This window comes from Juglans regia, unplaced genomic scaffold (genome assembly GCF_001411555.2).
Source record: "Juglans regia cultivar Chandler unplaced genomic scaffold, Walnut 2.0 Scaffold_724, whole genome shotgun sequence".
NCBI classification, from domain to species: Eukaryota; Viridiplantae; Streptophyta; class Magnoliopsida; order Fagales; family Juglandaceae; genus Juglans; species Juglans regia.
Window position 1 is genome coordinate 28,307 of NW_023362135.1, and position 24,380 is coordinate 52,686.

The 24,380-nt window shown below is 35.6% G+C and overlaps 1 pseudogene; it reads right to left on the reverse strand.

Annotated features, from left to right (window-relative positions):
• Positions 1-3,060: 3,060 nt before the first annotated feature.
• Positions 3,061-22,898, reverse strand: LOC108985988 (annotated as a pseudogene).
• Between the last annotated feature and the right edge of the window lie 1,482 nt (positions 22,899-24,380).

Here is a 24,380-nt window from a genome sequence, read left to right on the forward strand (position 1 = left end):
TTGGATTGAAAAATTGATAAATGAGTTTATATGGTTTATTAATTTGGAGTATTTACGTTTGATTTGATGTTTTGGAAATATATATTCTTGAATTTAGAAGTGCTTTAGCTTTGTTAGAGTTGATTATCAAGTTATATGAGTTAACTCTCTGAACCCTCGGGGTCGGGGCGTTACAGGAAATCTGAGATGTAGAAGTCAACCACACGGATTTCTAATGATCTGAGGCCCCAAGTAAAATGGCGATGTGAAGGGTTCGTAGCCTTTCAATTTCGTCAGTAACAAACATGCATAAAAATTATTTTCTTCATGAGAAAATAAATGTAAATTGATATCTATATTATTTACAAATAATGTAAACTTGAAATTTATGGTGGGTGTTGTATATATAGTAGGATTGTGATGGAATTGGAGTCTAAAAATGTATTTATATGTTAAGGGTAGAACTAGTTGGTTGGTACTAGTTCCATTTCTAAATAAAATAAATATTGAGTTAGGATGGACAAAGAAGCTAGTTGTTATCTACTCATAAACCTTGCAATTTTTTTTTTTTCTTTATATTTTTACTCCTAGAATTAACTTGTATTTTTTGGTTTATTTCTTTATATATATATATATATATATATATAGAAATTGTGTGATCAAAATGCTTTGAATAGAAGCAACTTGAAAGTTAATAATGTGGCTGGATCAAAATCATTTGCTCGACTTCTCGAAGAAAAGGTATTCTTTAATTGTCATTTATACATTGTGATTTTTAATATTAGAGAGTTTTTTTAATTTTTTTTAATATGTTGAAGCGTGGGGAGGATACTACTTATATTGATTTTTACAGACTCACACACTCGAAAGATGGCTCTTTCACAACTCCTACAACAGAAGAAAATTATGTAAGTAATGCATCTTTCTTAGCGAAATACCTTATTTCAACTTGAGTCTTGATTTTTTATCGTAACTATACCATGTAGACGTTATATTTCTAGTTTTTTCTTTTTATTGGTCTTAGGAATCTATTTTTTTTTTTCATTGTCTTTGTCTAAGTTTTTATATAGAGTTCCATTTTGAGTTAGAGTTAGAATATGCCATCTTGCACTATTTGCTTACTATAGTTCATAGATGAACTGATACAGGTAACTTAAACGTTATATGCGGAGTTATTTTTTATGTGCAAGTGTTTGATATTTACATTGTTGTTTTTTAGTTTTTAGATTTGGTGTTTTATGGCACCATGTAATTAGAATGTTATTGCATTATTGATTATTATGATTATTTTAAAATAATGTATTAGAAACTTGAGATGAGACCTCTTGCTCACTTATGTTAACCATGGTTGTAAACTATACTGTACAACAATGAATAAAAATAAAAAGTCAATTTCAACTTTGAGATGTTACTGATGTTTGTTTTTTCTTTTGTGATATTTTATTTCTTAAAGTTAATTGATTTTATTTCATTTGGGTTATGCATTGGACTTAGACAAGTACAGTGCATACATATACTAACTTACTTTTTTAAGAAAAACTTGCTCTTGCTTTTGCAGCATAGGATGAAAGATTTATGGAATGAGAGAAATGCTGCCGGGCCATCACGGATTGCAGAAGATATTTTCAACGAGCTTTTAGGGCATAAATCTGGATATGCCAAAGGATTGGGAAATTATGTCATACCTATTCCATCATTTTCACATTCATCCAAAGTCATCCAACTCACACAACAAGTAGAAAAATACAAGAATGTGATGAAGGTTTATAAGGAGAAATGAGAGGCGTCGGTGCAAATGGCAGAATCTATACAATCAAATATCAACAATATGGTAGAGAAACAAAGTGAATATGATCATCGCCTCTCAGAAATTATGGCACAATTAGAGACTCATAGAGAGTCCTAAAGAGACATTCAATTTCACATTTCTATTTTAGTTTGCAAATAAGAAACTTTATTTGAGTGTTTTTATGAACAATGATACTAGAATTGTCTAATATTAATGAGGAACAGATTTTTCGTCACAATTGCGTTAATTTTTGCGACGATTTTTGTTTTATGGAAACTTTTTGGGACCAAGTATTAGACCCTCCTCTAAATGCAGTATCTTTAGCAGTAGTGTACTTTTATCGTCATTAATAATTATCAATGACGAGATATTTTCGACGAATGTGCGATGATTTTTTTTCCCCGCAAAAAACAATTTATGACTAAAATTCAATTTTTAGTGACAATTTTTTCTCGAAAAATTTTTTATTTCTTGTAGTGTGATGTATACACACATCGAGAAATATTTTGAAATAATGTCTCAAGAGGCACATTGCCACAAGTGACCACCCCAGAGACCTTCACATATTGCCCATTCTTCGCAGTTCTAAGCTCCGAATCAGGATAACGAGCAATGTAACCAATAATGGCTCTGCTCCCACAAAAAGTATTCCAGATGAATAATGCAGCAACTGCACTGAAAAGTGCCACTACCACCATAAGGAGAATGGCATTTTGGACAGCTCCAAGAATAAACCCACCAGCAATGAACCCCATCACGAAAAGAAGAATTACCATGACACTAATTCGTGGGAGAGGGCATTTTTCGTGAGAGCCAAGGCACCAGTAACATGTGGGGTTCAAAGCAATGAGAATAGGCTTTTCTAAAGTTATTCGACAACCACAAACCTTTTCTTTTCTTTTCTTTTACACTTTAACGTTATTGTCTATATGATAGCTTCAGTTTTGTTTGTCCATACTGCAATGTTAAGAGAGCCCATGAAATTGCTAGCTTTTATACGGATCATTCATAATAAACTTCTGACTTAAAAATGAAAGATAATTAGGATGCAAACTCATCTCCTGGATGATGTTCTAACACACGAATCGATTGGTTGAGATTATTACTTATAATGAATCATTTTTTAAGATTGATTACACAAGCCTTCAGGAAAAAATTAAAGTCCCTTCAGATACACTCAAGTGGTAAACGATCAGATACATCAAAATATTTATGCTTCCAAGAAGTAAGTAATTGTACATGATCACTTCAGGGAGGAAAAGAAGGAAAAAGGTTACAAGAAAATGCTTAAACTAAAATTTGCAAGCTTTACTAGCAACACATTGCAGAGGACCAGCGCGCACTGGAAGTCAGTGTAGGGACCATCAATCCTTTCAGTGTTCGAGAGTAATATGGAGAGCAACTTCCCCACCCGGATTGAACAAAATAAGCACCATTCACAAATACATGCTTAGAAGACCTCCATTTCCAATCCTTCCAGGCACCTCTTGCCTCTCTTTTGGTGACCTGTCATCGATCAAGATCAGACATCCACATGATTATACCATATGAAACTCTAGTTATTAATGATCATATACTCGGTGTCAAATCATTTAAGTGAACATCTTGCTCAGCCTGGTATATGTATATAATATATATACCTGTTAATTTGGCAAAGGGAATATTGGAAGCTTTGAAGTATCTTCCTTCGCTGAAGATGGTTGGATTATTAGCACTGCCGCCAACAGCATACATAAGCCATTCTTCTTATTTATTATTGGTGACATGGAAATTATTGACACAATCAAATCTGCTCATTCTCAGTATTCTAAATTGCACAAAATCAGCTATGGAATCATCACCATAATTCTAGGAATAGCCATTAATTTGTAAATATTAATTATTTCCTTATCTTTGTTTATTTCCATACTTAGTCTAGCCTCTTGTATCTATTTAAACAAGAACGTATCATTGTATTCAGTAAGACAAAAAATAAAATCATTTTTTGTATTTTACATTCTTGACATGGTATCAGCCTAAATACGATCCTTACCCGAGACCTCCATGGCTTCTTCGTCCTCCTCCAACTCCACGTCTTCCCCTCCAACCTCCACTGTTTCCTCTCCATATACCCTCCAACCCTCTGACTCCCCTAGTCTAGTCCTTGTCTCTGGTCTTCTTATAGGGGATTATTTCCCAAAATGGCAAAAGGCCATGACTCAAGCACTCAACACCAAGAACAAACTCAGTTTTGTCGATGGCTCTCTCCCCACCCTTGATCCGAACTCTCCAGAATACAAACAATGGAACCAAACCAAGGACATGGTCCTTACCTAGATTTTAAACTCCATCAGTCCATCTCTAGCCAATTCCTTTGAATACCACACCAATTCACGAGAAGTTTGGATTGACCCCCAATCTCATTTCAGCCACGGGAATAATGCTCGTCTCTATCACCTCAAATGTGAGCTTTCCTCTCTGCAACAAAACACCACCTCTATTCATGAGTATTACAACCATATCAAACAAATATGGGATGAATTAAGCCACCTTCAAAACAACAGTGACCTCAAGGATTTGCAAAAACAAGCAGACGATGAACGCGTCTTCTAGTTTCTTCTTGGCCTAAATGATTCCTTTGCCCAACTCAGAACCCAAATCCTTGCTATGGAACCCCTTCCCCCCATCACAAAAGTTTTTTCTATCTTATTTCAAGAAGAGTAGCAGCGCCTCCTGCACATCAGTCCACTGCCAACGGAATCCATGGCCTATGCAGCAGCCAACTCGACACCACCCGCAGCAACCTCCGTTGCACTGAGTGTGGCAAAACGGGTCACACTCGGGACCGTTGCTAACCCGTTATTGGATACCCATCTGGCCACGACCCACGCCCCAAGCCACCGTCCAGCTTGACTCCGGTGGCCAATCAAGCATCTTTCTCCTCAAATTCCTCGCCGGTTCATGGACTGACACCGGAGCTCTACCAAAAACTACTGGATCTGCTCAACCCGACACCCCCTTCCTCCAACTTTGTCGGTAATGTTACTTCTTCCCCCTCTTCCTTCGATAGCCACCACGACTGGGTCGTGGACAGCGACGCTAGCGTCCACATGTGCCACGATCGCCATCTATTCTCTACACTAAAACCCCCACCCCCTTCTCTCTCAGTGAAATTGCCGAATGGCCATACCCTTTCCATTATGGGTATCAGCCATTGCACATTATCTCCAACTCTTACCCTTTCAAATGTCTATTATATCCCTGACTTCCATTTTAATCTCCTATATGTCCCTCAGCTTACCACTAACACCAATTGCATTGTTTCTTTTTCCTCTAAAAATGTTTTGTTTCAAGACCTACAGTCGATGAGGCTGATTGGAGCAGGTGATTTTTGCAATGGGCTTTATGTGTATTGGCCCAACAATGTTATGGTCTCTGTACAATCCACTGCTAATAAAGACTTACGGCATCGACGCCTAGGTCATCCTTCCCATCTTTTTATTCCTCAATTATTTAATAATTCTCATGTTATTTCGGATTGTGATGCTTGTGCTCGTTCTAAGTACACACGTTTGCCTTTTTCCTCTAGTAATAATAAAAGTTCTTTTGCTTTCAATAGAATATTTTGTGACATCTGGGGTGGCTATCATACTTCTTCCATTTGTAGTTCTCATTATTTTCTCTCTATAGTTGATGATTTTTCCCGCACCACTTGGGTCTATCTTATGCGTTATAAATCAGAGGCATATACCAAGCTCATACATTTTTTTGCCCTTGTTCAAACTCAGTTCAGTACCGTGGTAAAAACAGAATAATTCATACTGATAATGGACAAGAATTTCTTTTGCAAAATTTCAATCTTATCTTCAAAATCACGGCATTATTCATGAACGTACCTGCATTGAAACTCCACAACAAAATGATGTTGAGGAGATCAAGCATAGACACATTCTAAATATTGCTCGCAGTCTTCGTTTCGAAGCACACTTGCCTCTAAAATTTTGGGGAGAATGTGTACTCATTGTGGCATATCTCATTAACCGTACATCGAGTCGCATTCTTCAAAATAAATCTCCCTTTAAACTTCTCTTCAATACCATTCCAAATTACAATCACCTCCGTGTGTTCGGTTGCTTATGCTATGCACAAATCCTCCGTACTCATTGAGATAAATTCTCTCCCCGTGCCTCCAAATGCCTATTTCTTGGCTACCCCAGTAACCACAAAAAATACAAACTCTACAATCTCGACACAAAAAAAAATCTTCTTTTCTCGAGATGTCACATTCCATGAAGACATTTTTCCCTTTCAAGATCTTCTAGATATTTCCCATCCCTCCCTCCCCATTCTCCCATTACCCATTCCCGAACCTATCATCTCATTACCCGTTCCCAAACCAATCCTACCAACCCCATCCTCTCCTCCTTCTACTACCACCACGGACTCTCCTCATCCCTCTACTTCTCTTCATCCTCGTCGCACTACTTCTCGCCTAGCTTACCTTTAGGATTATGTTTGTTCGACTTTACACGTAGGGCCCACGGCATCATCACTCACTCATCAACCTCAGGTACTGCTCACCCTTTATCTGTTTTTCTTTCATATTCTCATTTCTCATCTTCTCATCTTACTTTTTTATATGCTCTCACCTCTTTTGTTGAACCTTCTTGCTATTTCACTGCCCTTCGTCATTCCCTTTGGCGTGAAGCAATGTCTAATGAACTTCGTGCCCTTGAAGCCAATTCTACCTAGACACTTGAACCCCTCCCTCCTGGTAAAAAGCCTATTGGTTGCAAATGGGTCTTTAAAACCAAACTCAAAGCCGATGGTTCCATTGAAAGGTATAAAGCTCGCCTGGTTACCAAAGGTTATACTCAAGTTGAAGGCCTTGATTATCATGAGACTTTTTCTCCTGTTGCAAAAATGACTATTATTCGGTGCTTGCTAGCTGTAGCCGCCACTCAACAATGGATCATTCACCAACTTGATGTAAACAATGCCTTCTTACATGGTGAACTTGATGAAGAAGTATACATGACACCACCTCCTGGATATTTCCCTAAAGGGGAGACTCGTTTCTGCCGCCTCCGTAAATCCTTTTACGACCTCAAACAAGTATCCCGCAACTGGTTTTTTAAACTAATCACTGTGCTTCTTGATGCAAGTTTTACTCAATCTTAAGCAGATCACTCTTTATTCACTTTGGTCAAAACCACGAGTATCGCCATTGTGCTTGTCTACGTTGATGACATTCTAATTGCTGGAAATGATCTTTCCCAAATTGAGACATTCAAACATGAACTCTACCAATTTCAAAACCAAGGATCTCGGCCCTCTCAAATATTTTCTTGGTCTCGAAGTTGCTCGTTCACAAAAAGGAATCTTCCTTAATCAATGAAAATATGCTCTTGATATTTTGATGACAGTGATCAACTTGGCGCCCGGATCGCTTCCTTTCCCATGGAACAAAACTTGAAGCTCACAAATCAAGATGGCACTCTTCTTTCTGACCCTAGTGCCTATCGGTGACTTGTGGGACGCCTCATCTACCTGACCATCACTCGTCTTGATATTTTCTTCGCAGTGAACATCCTCAGTCAGTTTATGCATGCCCCTTGCTTTCCGCACATGCAAGCCGCCACTCGTGTTCTTCGATACATCCAAGGCAGCCCAGGCCAAGGCATTCTCTTTCCCTCTTCTAATAATTTACATGTTATTGTCTATACTGATTTAGATTGGGCTAGCTATCCTACTAGTCGTCGCTCTACCACCGGCTATTTCATTCAGCTTGGCACGAGTCCTATTTCATGGCGCACTCAGAAACAAACGACAGTTGCTCGCTCTTCCACTGAAGCTGAATATCGTGTCATGGCCGTCACTACTTGCGAGCTCACCTGATTAAAACAACTTCTTGCTGATTTTGGTATTTTTCATCTTGAACCTTTTAGCTTATATTGTGATAATCAATCTGCTCTACACATTGCTCATAATCCTGTGTTCCATGAACGTACCAAGCATATTGAGATTGGTTGTCACATTATTCGAGATAAGATCTGATCTGGTCTCCTCACTGCAGTCAATACGTTATCGCATGAGCAAATTGCAGACATCTTCATCAAAGCCTTAGGTCGATAACTTTTTCATCATTTCTTATGCAAGTTGGGCATTACGGATCTACATGCGCCAACTTGAGGGGGAGTATTGATACAATCAAATTTGCTCATTCTCAAGATTCTAAATATCACAAACTCAGCCATGGAATCATCACCATAATTCTAGGAATAGCCATTAATTTTTAAATATTAATTATTTCCTTATCTTTGTTTATTTCCATACTTAGTCTAGCCTCTTGTATCTATTTAAACAAGAACATATCATTGTATTTAGTAAGACAAAGAAATAAAATCATTTTCTCTTATTTACATTCTTGACAGAAATATCCAAACCTGACCCTGCATTTGTACTAATTGGTATGAGAAGAACGTACTACTGGAACTTAATATTTCAGAAAATATAGAAATTGAGAGCAGTGCTTCATCACCTGGGCATCCTTTCAAAGCACCCGGCACCAAAACCGTTGAAAACTATTGTGACTTTCATGACTTTATCTGCAGTAAATTTATCATTGTGTCACATGCAGCAGCATCACCTGTAATCACAACATGGTCATATCAACATTAACAACGACAAATACAGTACCGAGAAGATGCTCTTTGTTTTACTTTTACGATTTCAATTGAGGTTAGGTTTAAAAATCGAAGGGGTGGAAAAGTTAAAAATTAAAAAAAATATTATTAGAATATTATTTTTTAATATTATTATTATTTTAAAATTTAAAAAAATTTTAATTGTTTATTATATTTTATAGAAAAATTTATAAAAATTATAATGATAAAATGATATATATGAAATGAGATGAAATGGATTAAGACTAACTAGCAATCCAAATCGAGCAGGCCAGAAAACTTCTCAACTCATCTAATTATTACAATTTTCTCAAATTTTTATATAAAATAAAATAAATAATTTAATTTTTTAAATCCTTAAATAAAAATAATATTAAAAAATATATTTTAATAATATTTTATTTTATTTTTAATTTTTATCTTAATTCATCTCATCTCATCTAATTTCACACTACAACAGAATGTGTCTTTTGTGACAGAGGAAACTGTCACCAAAATCTGGCAAACCTTCACTAAACATATTTGGTGACGGTTTACTGTTCAACCCTCATAAAAAATATTTTTAGTGACGGTTGGAAGTGTTCCATTCGGTACAACGTTTGAACGTTCATGTTTTTGTGACGATTATAAACTGTCACAGAAAATAACGTTCGGACGTAAAATAAAACATTCGGATGTTATACCCGACTGATTGGCGTTCGAATGAGAGAATTTGACGTTCGCTGAATATCGTTCGAACGTATCATATTTACATTAGGACGTTAACCCGACCGATTGGCGTTCGAATGAGAGAATTTTACGTTCGTTGATTATCGTTCGAACGTAATATATTTACGTTCGAATGTTAATGCATCCGGACGTTAATTACAATAAATGTTCGAATATTTGTTCAAACATAAACATAAATGTTCAAACATAGCGCGTATAATGCTCGGACGTTATTTCGAATGTAAACGAAGGAGCGTTCGAATGCAAGTTCTTTGTTCGAACGTTAATCGCTTTACCGTTCGAACGATTTGTTCAATTTAGCGTGAATACGTTCGAACGTATAGTTTGACATTCGAACGATCAAATTGTATTTACGTTCGAACGTTTGTTAGAGTGTGAACCAACGTTCGAACGATTTTTATTTACATTCGAACGTACAGATCAGAACTACTAATTTCATAAAATTTAAAAACATAATACCAATGTTATCATATTACATACCCAATTAATAATAACAATGCCTTATAAAAGCACAAAATTAGATATTAAAACTAGTCAGAAATATTGATAAAATTTATTTCTTCTTTTTCCCTCACCCACGGGGATTTTGTTGCAATGACATAACACGCTCCATTTGCACCATCATCTCTCGTTGCACTTGCTCTTGCACTTCACTGCGTATTCTTTCCTCCTGGTCTCTCTGTTGGTCCTGCAAACGCGTCTCTAAATGAGACTGTCGTTCTAAGAGAGACTCTAACTCTTGCTGTCTCGACCTCATATACTCATTCTCACGCCGTGCAGCTTCTAAATCTGTCGTAAGATTATTAATTTGTGAAGCCGATGAGGTTGAGGAGGATGAACATTTATGCTTGATAGATCGTCCCAAACCTCTTGCCATACTAGACTACGGCCCGAGCACTTGCGTGAATATGTCTATGTCACTAGGAGATGATTCCTCAGAAGCCGACTGCATCTCCATCATTTTTCTCTGCAATTTAAAAGGTAATGATCGTAAATAATTGAGTAACGTATTAAAAGAAATAGAAATAAGAAATAAACTGTTAAAATGTTATATAAATAATTTATTGAACAAAATTAACACTGCTTACATAATTATCTGCAACGACAGGATCCATCCACTCACTATGCTCATTAGTGTGAGCAGCAGCATAGACATGAATGAGGGAAAAATTTTCAGGATCATCACGTTTCTAACAAAGCGACAATATTAGCAATTTTAAAAAGATAATGTTAGTACTTATTAGAAAGAATATCAGGAAAATAAATGAATTCTATAATTTTTTAATTACCATTTTTTCAGCAAGACGGTGAAATGACCTTGAACCGACACGATGGTGGACAGTTAGAGGGGATCTATTATGTGCATTTGTAGAACTCAAGTGCTATAAAATATATTAAAAATATTAATTGTAATATGTATACATATAATATATAGAACGAATATGAATGTAAATAATTAAAAGATATAAATATAAAATACCTAATAATCTGGAGATGCGAAAAGACCACAACACTTTCTCCAATCATCTAACTTCATCTGCTGAAAAGGAGACTGTGCAGCCTCTTCCAACGTCTCAAACTTCTTGAAGTGGTCATGACATCGTCCTTTGTGACGTCGGAATAGTGTAGCCATCGACTCATTCATGATTCTCAAATCCTCGCTACGGCCAAAGTCAAGGTCGAATTCATCCTAACAAAGGAATCAGGTCAAAAATATAATATATTAATCTAGGTGGAAAAAATGTACTGAAAAGTAAACTCACTAGCACACGACTTCAAATCTGCTCCTTAATCTCATTCGGAACATCTCGCCATGAGCGCACATAAAATGGAGCATAAGCTCGAACTACTGTGCCAATATAGGAGGAAAGCGCTGCTGCACAATCATCCACTCCTCCAGTGGAATTATCAGGAATTGTAACCTTCAGTTTACCGTGCCTTCTATTTTTTTCAAGAGAGATTCCACTTGTATAGCCACGACCGCGACGTGCAGATGCATCAACTACATGATAATAGATATACTATAATTAAAATTATATAGTTATGGAGAAAAAAGTATTAACTATATATATAATTATCAACGACAATATTTCCTTACTGGTAGGTGTCGACTGGCTGTTATTCTCTTCTGTGTTAGATTGATCTTCAGGAACGGATTCCTCGAGTGGACAGTCCTCAATGGATTCAGGACTTGGACTTGGCAGAAGCACATTTCTTCGTGCTCGTTTTGGCGACATTCTTGAAAATAATTAATTATATCAAAGAAAATTAATTAGAAGAAATTATGAAAATTGAAGATATTTTATAGTCACCTAGCTATATGAATAAAATATTTAATACTTTTATTCTTCATTTTCAGATTAATTCTCCATGCTTGTTTCAGAATCTCCATCAATAACATCTTCATCATCATCATGTACCTCTTCTTCATCATCCTTATCCACCTCCTGCCCGGATTCTGATTCGTCTTCATCTTCTGACTCGTCTTCTTCTTCTTCCTCCTCACTTACTTGAATTAAATGATCATTTACTACAGACGGGTCGAGATGGATGGGTGGGACATCATCTCTACACAAGGGGAGCAACTCTAGTGCACCGAGGTCAACAAACAAGTAAATACCCTCTTCATCTTCCTGGTATGCCTCAACAATCGGAGTGTCATCTTCATCTCCACTATTCTCGTAATCTGCACTCGTTCCTGCTTCATATATAATTCGAGGAATAAATTTTTGTACGACTCGCCAAGTTATCTCTCCACTATCGTCATCAACACTTTTCATTGGATCAATCAAGTAATAGACTTGGGTAGCTTGACAAGCCAATACAAATGGATCATCTTCGTACCATTTAGATGCAGTATTGACACTTGTAAAGTGATTATCCCTATGTATCGAAACCCGACCACCACCTAGATCCCACCAATCACATTTAAAGACATATGTTATAGACCCACCCAGATATTTCAATCCGATAATATCACGTATGACACCATAATAGTCAATATCATCTGTTCCATGACTCCCCTCGACCAACACACTACAATTTTGAGTCTTTCTATTACGTTCACGGTCCAAAGTATGGAATCTATAACCTCGAACCGTGCATGCAGTATATCGAAGTGCTCTATTTGAGGGACCACGGGCCAATGCATACAATTCAGAAGAAATTGATCCGGGATCATGAGCACATTGTTTCAAAATCTAACAATTGAAATGGTATATATTTATTATTTCATTATCCAGAGTTAAAAATTTCACAATATAACATATATATAATTTTAGGTTCATACACGTTCTTCAAAGCATCCGGGAAATTCTTCCTCGTGTCTTGCCTCTATATTTTCTACGCCTTCCGTCCTAAGTTTGTCCATGTGGTCACTGTTATAACATGTTGCAAAAGAAGTATATTTTCAGCACAACAATTATAATTAATTTTAAGAAAACTATAATTATTCAAAGCAATGAAATGACATACCTAAGATAATCATCAATCTCTCAGCAATTATTTAGCACATACCACCGAACTTTACCCAACTCTCCATCAATTAAATCGTAACCTGTTTGTGCACCCAATGATCGTACATTCTGGGAAAACACTGATAGCTCACGAGGCTGCAGAGTAGCAAGATCAGCATTTCGCTCTTGACGATTAAATCGTGTCTCAACACCACGAAGATATAGAGAGCAAAATGTTAACCATTCATCGTGTATATAGGCCTCTGCTATTGAACCCTCAACTTTGGCTTTATTCCCAACAGTGCGCTTCAATCGACCCAAATATCTTTCAACTGGATACATCCAACGGAACTGCACCGGTCCACCCAGAAGTACCTCTCGTGGTAAATGTATTGCTAAATGGACCATGACATCAAAAAATGATGGTGGAAAGATCTGCTCGAATTTACATAGTATAGTAGCAATGTCTTCTTCCAATTTCGACAACACATCTCGATTTACTACCCGAGTACACAAATCCTTGAAAAACATACAGAGTTCAGATATGGCGACACGTACATTAGATGTCAGCTTCCCACGAATTCCCACAGGTAATAACTTCTGTAAAAATACGTGACAATCATGACTTTTCAATCCATTTATTTTCCAATCATCAGGACTCACACATCTACCAATATTTGAAGCATAACCATCTGGCAACTTCACACCTTGCAACCATTTTCAGAAATCCATCCTCTCCTCCCTCATCATCGTAAAACATGCATGCGGCATGACCACCCTATTGCCTTCCACCCGCAAATGCAGATTATATTTAATTCTCATTCTCTCAAGATCTTTCCTCGTCTTGATCGTGTCTTTCGTCTTTTTGTTAATACTCATCAATGTACCCAGTATATTATTACAAATATTCTTTTCTATGTGCATTACATCCAAACTATGTCGCAACTTGCATGAAAACCAATACGACAAGTCAAAAAAATTACTACGCTTTGTCCAATTCAATTCTGCTGCGCCTCGTTTTCTCTTGTTCTTTCCCCGACCTTTGCCAAAATTGTTCGCTCTAACATGTTGCAGTTGTTCCACTATCTCTTCTCCAGAAAACTCTTTTGGTGCAATCCTATCCTCTACTCTCCCATCAAACTTGGCACATTCTCTTCTCCATGCATGATTTGCAGGTAAATAACGTCGATGACCCATGAAACACAACTTCTGAGAATATTTTAGCCACTCACTAGCAGTTTCTTTATTACACGTCGGACACGCTAACTTCCCTTTCGTACTCCAGCCAGAAAGATTCCCATACGCCGGAAAATCATTTATGGTCCACATTACCGCAGCATGCATCTGAAAAGATGTCAACTTAGATGCATCATAAGTTCTAACGCTTGTTTCCCATAACTCTTTCAGCTCTTCAATCAACGGTTGTATGAATATGTCAATATCATTCCCAGGTGATCTAAGGCCAGGGATGAGTAAAGTTAACAAAAAGTTTGGCGCCTTCATGCACCTCCATGGTGGAAGATTGTACGGAATCAATACCACGGGCCAAGTGCTATAACTTGTACTCATATTCCCAAAAGGGTTGAATCCATCGGTTGTGAGTCCCAGGCGCACGTTTCGAGCTTTTATCCCAAACTCTGGATACTGATTATCGAAAGACTGCCACGCAAGTGAATCAGCAGGATGCCTCATATATGCGTCATTCTTAACTCTTTTCTCCTCGTGCCACCTCATATCATGAGTTGTTTTCTTACACATATATAGTCTTTGCAACCGAGGTTTCAAGGGAAAATACCGCAACACCTTAACCGGCACGTTTTTCTTACCTTTCCACCTCGACTCTCCACATACAGGACATGTTTGTTTCTCCTTGTTCTCCTTCCAGAACAATACACAATCATTCTTGCATGCATGTATGGACTTATACTCAAATCCTAATCCCTTTCTCAACTGTTTCGCTTCATAAAAGTTCTTGGGCAATGCAGACCCTTCGGGAAGTACCTCATTAAATAAGTCCAATACCATGTTTATTGCTTTCGTTGACATCCCACACAATGATTTAATGTGAAGCAACCGCACAATAAACGACATTTTGGAATGTTTTGTACAACCTGGGTAAAGCTCGCGCTTTGCATCTTCCCACAGTGAAGGAAAATTTTCACAATCAGTCCCTACTCCACCACTTGAGGCATTGTCGTTAACCTCATCCATAAACATCCCAGCTCCAATGTCACCCAACATCTCCTCCATCTCATCATGCTCATAATCATCATCCAAGTGTCGCAAATAATCCTGATGATCGACCAATACATCTGCTGACCCTTCATACGGCTCACCATGCAGTATCCATCGCGTATACCCCAGATCCATACCATTCACAAATATATGACGCTCTACTTCATCCAATCCTATCACACACAAATTTTTACACCCTCAACATGGACACTTAATGTAACCACAACTATCAGCAGAGGCTCGTGCAAAATCAATGAAGGTTCTTACTCCACGTGCATAGGGTACGTAATCCTTTCCAAGTCTATCGTCCAGACGCATCCAATTTTTGTCCATTTCTAAATACATCTATATATTAATAACACGTATATTGAAAATTCACATGCATGTCATGCTCCAATTCTCATTGCTTTTTTTATAAGGTAGTTGGTCCTATCCCATTCGAAATTATATTCTCCATATTGCACAAATCTCGTCACTCTACTAATTTCCACGTTAGTAGAAATTTCGGCAGCACCTCCCCATAGTTCTCCAAGTATACATGTTCAAATATCGGGGATTGTAACCCTACGAACAGTATACCCGAAGAACAGTAGAAGAAGACACCGAAACTTCATATTAAACGTGGAAAGTAGCGAGTAACAAAAATGTGCAATACAGATAATATAATCTCAAATTGTCCACACTGGACAATTCAGGAATCAGTGAACACATAAATGTACACTGATTCCCAAACAGGTCTAAGGGTATTTATGCAATGTCACACGCATCTAGCAAAAAATCATACTAACAATATCTCCATGTTGTTTACATTAACAATGTCACATTAAAGTAGTGTTATATTGTTAAATTAAAGAGAGATGGAAGATTATGTGACCCTAAGTTTCGTGTCTTGTACACAACGAGGGAGAATTATCTTGAAGAAATGTTTAAATTTTAGTCTAATTACTTAACCGTCACAAACTATCCGACCTTGACAACTCTCAAGACCGGAGAGACTATGACAGTCAAGCAATTAAATTGAAATTTCAACATTTCTTCAAGATAATATTCCCTCGTTGTGTACAAGATCATCATTCTTAAAGTATAATTTTAATTGTTATACTTAATTTCAAAAGTTATACTATAATTTTAATTATTATAATTCGTAAATAGTTATTTTAATTGTTATACTTAATTTCAAATATTATTATCACATTTTAGTTATGACAGTCAAGCAATTAGACTAAAATTTAGAGATTATAATTGTTATATATAATTTTAAAGGTTATTATATAATTTTAATTATTATTATTCCACAATTATAATCTTAATTGTTATACTTAATTGAGTGAGTTATTTATTACTTGTAGACAATAAGTATATAATTTTTATACCTACATCTATTTGATCCTTATTTTCTTTCTCTTTAGTTTATAATAAATAAGTATATTTACATATTCCAACTCTACTTATTTAGTAGGTTCAAGACTTTTTTATTGAAGATTATTTTAAAGGTTATATTATAATTTTAATTATTATCATTCTTAAAGTATAATTTTAATTGTTATACTTAAATTTTAAAGGTTATAATATAATTTTAAATATTATAATTCTTAAAGAGTTACTTTTATTTGTTATTACTTAATTTCAAATATTATTATCAATATTTAATTATTACTATTCTTAAAGTTTTTTATTTTAATTATCATACTTAAATTTCAATGGTTATAATATAATTTTAATTATTATAATTCTTAAATAGTTACTTTTATTTGTTACTACTTAATTTCAAATATTATTATCACAATATTTCAAATCCATATCACAACATATTCACAATAACTCACAAACTAATTACAAACTATACAAACAATAATCAGGATATATTCACAATATATTCACAAAACATGTATTAACAAAGCTTAAGGACAATATATTTGTAACAATGTAAACATATTCAAACATCATTCACAAATAATAATTTAAATTGCTCAAATCCATATCACAATATATTCACAATAACACACAATATATTCACAAAATAATATGCCACATGTATTAACATATTCCTAAACTTGAATAAGCAATAAACATGTATTAACAAAGCCTAATGACAATATATTTCTAATAATGTTTCTTCAAAACGTCATTCAAAAATAATAAACACAATATTTCAAATTCATATCACAACATATTTACGATAATTCACAAACTATTTACAAACTATACAAACAATAATCACATTATTTCAAGAGTAAGCATAAAATCACATGCAACAACATATTGATAAAGTTTAGAAATATACCTAGCACTCACAATGTCCTAGACTCTTACAAATCAAAATCTTCCAACTTCCCAAAACAACCAATCCTTCAAAAAAATACAATATTAATTTATTAGAAATATTCTATAACAAAAACACAATATAAATATCATAAAATTCATAAAAAGACAATAAATCAAAATTTTTTCTTACCAAGACTCAACTCTCTCTCACTCTCTAACTCAACTCTCTCTCACTCTAACCCTCTCTCTCTCTCTCTCTCTCCTGCATAGCCTCGGGCCAAAACAACTTCCAACTCTCTCACTCTCTGTTGTGCACACGGGAGAAGAATAAATGATATGTTCCTCCCGTGCGCATACTGATTAAGTTCTAAAATTATTAGTTCAAACGTTCGAACGTTTAAGTTGTATGTCCGAACGTTATATTCTAAAATTTTCCCACCCAGAACGTTCGGACGTTTACAATACACGTTCGAACGTAACCTTCTTCTGATATAACATAAAATCTAGAGGGAAAGTTCCCGCACTTTCCTCATATATGTTCGAATGTATCACAATTTTTCGTTCGAACGTTCGTAGATTTTCAGATGAACGTTCGAACATCTAACTTAGACGTCCGAACGTACATTTCATCAAAGTGTTACCATATTTGAGCGGGAAATTTTTCGCACTAATTTAACTAACGTTCGGACGTTAACAGATTTGGCGTTCGGATGTACATAATTTTTTGGTGATTTTCATCAAATAACGTTCGAACATATAGTATAAACGTCCAAACGTCTGAATAATCACACAGATACCTTAATCGAGCGGGAAATTTCCTGCCTCTTAGTTTAACGTTCGAACGTACTATTCCTACTATACTTATTAAATGAGAACATAAATCATGTATATAATATATAAACTATACCATATATATATAAATCAATAGGATATATATTAAATTGTTACTTATTAAATTATTTATTATATACTAACTTATAATATAATATATATATATATATTACATTGTTTATATATATAACTATATACTACATTGTATAGTATGATAGCAAAATACTTTAAATGAGAACATAAATGTATATAATATATAAACTATACCATATATATAAATCTTAAGGATATATATTAAATTGTTACTTATTAAATTCTAACTTATATACTAACTTATAATATAATATATATACTACATTGTATATATCTATAACTATATACTACATTGTATAGTATGATAGCATAATACTTTAAATGAGAACATAAGTGTATATAATATATAAACTATACCACATATATATAAATCAAATTGTCCATATATTAAATTGTTACTTATTAAATTATTTATTATATACTAACTTATAATATAATATATATACTACATTGTATATATCTATAACTCTATACTACATTGTATAGTATGATAGAATAATACTTTAAATGAGAACATAAATGTATATAATATATAAACTATACCATATATATAAATCTTAAGGATATATATTAAATTGTTACTTATTAATTTCTTTATTACACACTAACTTATAATATAATATATATACTACATTGTATATATCTATAACTATATACTGCATTGTATAGTATGATAGCATAATACTTTAAATGAGAACATAAATGTATATAATAAAGAATATTTATGTATTAAATGTATTAAATCCATATCACAGAATATTCACAATATTCTTACAACAATATTTATACACATATTAATTCATCAATAAACATCATAAACTCATAAACTATTCACAAAATTTACAAACAATAATCACAATTATTTCAAGAGTAAGCATAAAATCACAACAACATGTATAAACATATTGCTAAACTTCAAAAATATAACAAGTACTCACAAACATCAAACCAATTTGGCTTAATTGTCAATAATATTATATAACATCTTAATATATAACATAAACATTTATAATATAATATATTATAGATATTATTTTTGAAATTAAATTGACAAACGTTCGGACGAAATTATTATTACGTTCGAACGTTCTATGTATATAAGGCCAAAATCGAACGTCGAAACGACGTTCTCATTCACGTAATTATCATCCGTTACGTTGCACGCTGCCACGCCTCCGTCACCGCCGCCGTCAACTCTGCCACAACCGTCACAAAAAGGTAGGCATTCATCTTTTATTCAAATAACATGTATTTTATTGAGATTTGGATTGAGTTTTATTTAAAATCGGATAAGTGGTGGCCGGATTTTCAACTCCATTTTCCAGCCACCACGGCTAGCCATTGGCCGAATAGTCACCGTAGAAATGAAGTATAGAAATGTTTCTTGAAGTGTATACTTCATTTCTACGGTGACATTTCGGCATTTAGAACCTTGTAGAGAAATTTTTGAGATTTTAATAATGGCTGAGTCGACTCAGCTCTGCATCGTAACGTTCGAACGTTTCACCAAGACGTTCGAATGTACGACGTTTAAATTACAGAGTCGTTACGGCTTCTACATTCGAACGTAACCTTCTTACATTCGGACGTCATATTCATCAATTTTCATATTTAAACGTTTAATGTATACGTTAGGACGTACTACTTTTTAAATATTATTAAACGACATACGTTCGAACGTGAATATTTTACTTTCGCACGTAAATCACATACGGTCGGACGTTTAATTATAACGTCCAAACGTAGTGATTTTCTACGTTATTCATGCTTCGACATTCGGATGTTCGTATTTACGTTCACACGTAAAACAAATACGTTTGAACGTAAAACATAAACATCCGAACGTACGTTAGCCAATATTTATTTACTGTTTATTTTTGAACGTCTATGTTTTACATTCGAACGTATATGTTTTACATTTGAACGTAAATTTATTTACATTATTTTACGTGCGAACGTATAAATTAACGTTCGAACGTTTATCTTTAACGTTCGAACATGAAAGACAAAATGTTCGAACGTTAATGCGGAGCAGCTTCAAATTAATACAAAAAAATGCATTAATGTAAATAATTTTTTTTCCTTTTCTATTTTCAGGATATGGCTCTTCCACTGTATACTAGGAAATGTGGGAGGGAAGGAGCCACGTCGGACACTGCCCGTATCGGAGCTCGTACTGTTATGATAGAGCGAGAGGTCCTGATTAATGAGTTCGACGAACTCTGTTGGCAGCAGACGAACCTGAGAGATGTTTTCCTCAGTAGAGGCTGGGGAAATATTTGCACATTGAGGGGGAATGTGTACCCCTCAATGGTTCAAGAATTTTATATGGGGATGTGTGACATGCCTTAGGATGCATCCTCTCACACCGTGATTGTACGCGGTGTTTCCATTGAGGTATCACCAGATGTCATCGGCGAGCACCTTGGGATTCGTCGAGGAGTTGAGACATTTGCACACTCAACTCCCCGTGAGGATGTAGGCACTTCTACATCATCTATTGGCCAGGCATTTGAGCCAGCATTAGCCAGAGATGCAGGCCAGTCAGAGACTGAGGATACTGGCGTCGAGGCTCAGGATGATGACCGAGACGAGGATTTCTACGTCCTCACCGGGAGGGACCGCATGCAAATCGAGCGGAAGAACGCCTTCAACTAGAACCATCTACTGCATTTCTTCCGCATGTTGCACCTTATTGTTGCAACAAATGTCGATCTCGTGGCTCATAAAACCACATTTAGTCTGTTTCGGGCACAATTTTTTATACGAGTGGCACATGGAGATCCTATAGATTCGCCACTGCACATCTTTGAGAGGATCCGTTACGAGGCGAGCATCGTCTCCACGGATAATCTCTCATACGGTGTCCTAATCAGCCGACTATTACTTGCACGGGGAGTGCCGACCCAGCCAGAGGAGTGGGTCAAAGATCAAACGAGCCCCGTCGACATGACCACGCATCGACGTAGCATTGGACAGGCGAGGGGACGTCAGCCACCCCCTGTAGAGGATCTAGTTCCTCCGATGCAGCTTGAGCCAAGTCATGTCAGGAGTAGTAGTCAGCATACGTCGAGCACATCTGCAGGAGATGTGCGGCCTGCTTGGGTTGATGCGGTCATCTCACAGCTGACTACGCATATCGATTATAAGATCGATCGATCGCTCGAGGCTATATCGGCGTCTGTTGCCGAACTCACCCATCGTGTAACTATCCTCAACGACAAGGTTGATACCTTGACTGAGGAGATACGGAGTTCGACTTTTGCGGATAACGTTATCATCTGACTGTTGTTTACTACATTTTATTAAATCTTGTATTTTATTTTTAATATTTGTAATGAAAAATATTATTGAATATTTCTATCATTAGTTAATTTCAATTTTTAATCTTCTTTGATGTTTTATTTTTCAACTTTAATACTAAATCACTGCATTTCAAATATATATAAACATAAATATATATTTATATATTACAAATTGTGTATATATAAATATATACAATTCAATTTTTTAGACTTGTTCACAAATTATGCACAATAAAAACCACATAATTTTTAAATTAAAGTCATTTAATTTAAATTTACAATGAACGTTCGAACGTTATTACTTAACGTTCGAACATTGGTGCAAACTTTTTACGTTCGAACGTTAATTAATAACGTGCGAACGGTTGCGCCAAAACATTTTACGTTCAAACGTAAACAGACATAACGTTCGAACGTATATGTGACGTTCGAACGTATATTTCCCATACGTTGGAACGTAAAAAAATCTCATTCTATCTTTAGTGACGGTTTCCAAAAACTGTCACAGAAAATGCCTTTTAGTGACGGTCTATGGACTATCACAATTTCCCAACCGTCACTAAAAAGCAATTGTATTGTAGTGTCATTTCATACGTGAAAACAAACGAGGCGGTAATAAATACGGTACATTAATATTCAGTTTTTCGTACTTTTCAATCCATGATATTACAAATATCAAAACTATATATAGTAAGATGTGTTCGATTTAGAAACCAAGGTTTTGAGAGTCAAACAAAGCATATGGCCGGTGTTTGTACTTATATTAAAAAAAAAATGATTGTGGTGCATATATATATATAGCATGGCGGGCGGGTTAATGTTTATAAAAAGCAACATTGAAAAGTTTCTTACCAAATGATGAGTGCTGCATTAGGGACACAAGTTAAAGAAAAAACAGATGACGACGTACTTTATCATGCTGGGAGAAGTAGTTGTTAGAGATGGTGATTGTAGTCGATGCATGGACTACATCAATGAGGCCGTCGGTGCAACGTGCGAGGAAGCAATGATCGATCCAAACATTCGAAGACGCAAAGATAGCAATGGCATCTCCGACGGAGCCTCGACGACGTCCAACATGTGTCGGACTGTCCCTAACAAGGCTATCTTTCCCGGGCTTACAGTCATGACTACTAATCCCATGTATGTATAATAACGTGGCTAACACCTTGCACCGTGATCCATGGGCCGTATGCAATCTCCACTTTAGCACCTCTGCCGTCTATGGTCTTGAAACTATTCATAATAAGCTCGTTCTTGAGCTTAATCACCATGTCCTTGGCAAAAATGATCCAAAGTGGCTTTTCTTGGATGACACCATATCGAAGTGTACCTGGTTTAGGGTTCACGGGGTCATCTTCAGAGAACGCGCACAATTCGATTTGGTGTGTCAGCATGCATCTATTACGTTCAAAATGTTTGTAGTGAGCTTAGGACTGTTGGAGATTGAGCTCAAGGGTTGTGGGGTGTAATCGGCCGCTTCAGAAGTTGAAGCCAAGTGTGCTAGAAAACACGTAAGCAATATGATTATTACTAGGAGATCAGAGGCCATGGCTAGCTTAGCTTTTGTGGGTGTGAGACAATTATGAACAGCGTGAGTGAAAGATCAAAGAGTTTAAATAGGGGTTGAGAATGTGGTGCACATGATTCATTAATAGGGGTTGATTTTGCTTTTCGAGCTGTTATAATTTCGGGCAGGTTTCAGCAGGTTGACATTACTTGCCCTATACATGATCAGTGACATCACATGATATTGAACATTTACATAAGGCCTAGCTCAAGTACTCTCCAAGAGTACTACTTCTGGCCTATTCAATTCCCTGAATATATCTACTTATATATAAAGCGCGAAGAGGTCTGTAACAGTATTTTCGTCTAACATTTTTTTTTCCAATTTTACCCTTACTGTTATTCCAAATCTACGGTTTTGCCACTGACAATTTTCCCATTTTGCCCCTGTCTCTCCCGCACGCGAGCCCCTCCTCCCCTCTCCCCCGTTCATTTCTTCATCTGCTACGGTGCGCCGCCGCACGCCGTCGTGCTCGACACCGCCGCTCTCATTCTCTTCCCCTCCGACCGGCGTCCATTCCCTTCCAATCTCAGCCCCTCTCGTGCTGCCGTTGACCGCCACGAGCGAATCGAAGCTGGGGGCCCGTCCGATTCTTCGTCGCCTCCAGTGCTCTGCCGCACGCCGACGTGGCCAACACCGCCCCACCCATTCTCTTCCCCTCCGTCCGGCGTTCCTCCCCTTCCAATATCAGCTCCTATCGTGCCGCCGTTAACCTCCACGACCAATCCAAGCCGCCGCGGCTCTGTGGGTTTTTTTTTTTTTTTTTAATTTAATTTAATTTTATTGATAGGAGCGTTGTGTCTTTATTGTGTTTTATTTCCTTTAATTTTGAATTATGTAAATATTGAATTGAATTGTTACAGTTTCAGTATAAATCTAATTTTTTTCTTTTATTAATGGTTTTTGTTTAATGATTTATTAAGAAATAAACTTAAATATTTTTTTTTTCATTTTTGGATAAATTGAATAGTTTATTAATTAACTTGAAATTAATTACACTATTTGAGGTAGATCTATAATTTTTAATGTACTATAGTTTGTTTAATTTTTTTTAAAGGAAAATGATAGGATTACTACTCTCCTACTACTCATTTACTACTCTTTTTATATTTGATTTTTTTTTAAATTTTTTTATTTTACTTAATGGTTAAGGAAGTGATTATTAATAAAATTATATATTTTTTTAATTTTTTCGATTAAGGATGTTAAAAAAATATTTCAAAGAAAATGATAAAAAAATAAAAAACTTGAAATTAACTATGAGTAATAATTGGGTAGTAATAGGGTAATAACTCTATCATTACTTTTTTTTAAATGTAAAGGATGAGACTTTATAAAATATATGATTAAATTATTTAATACTTACCACTGTAGTTTTGAATTTTAAAACTGACACATTATATATTTATTTTGAAAATAACAAATATACAACATGCGCATCCAACTATAATTATTAAAAGTAAT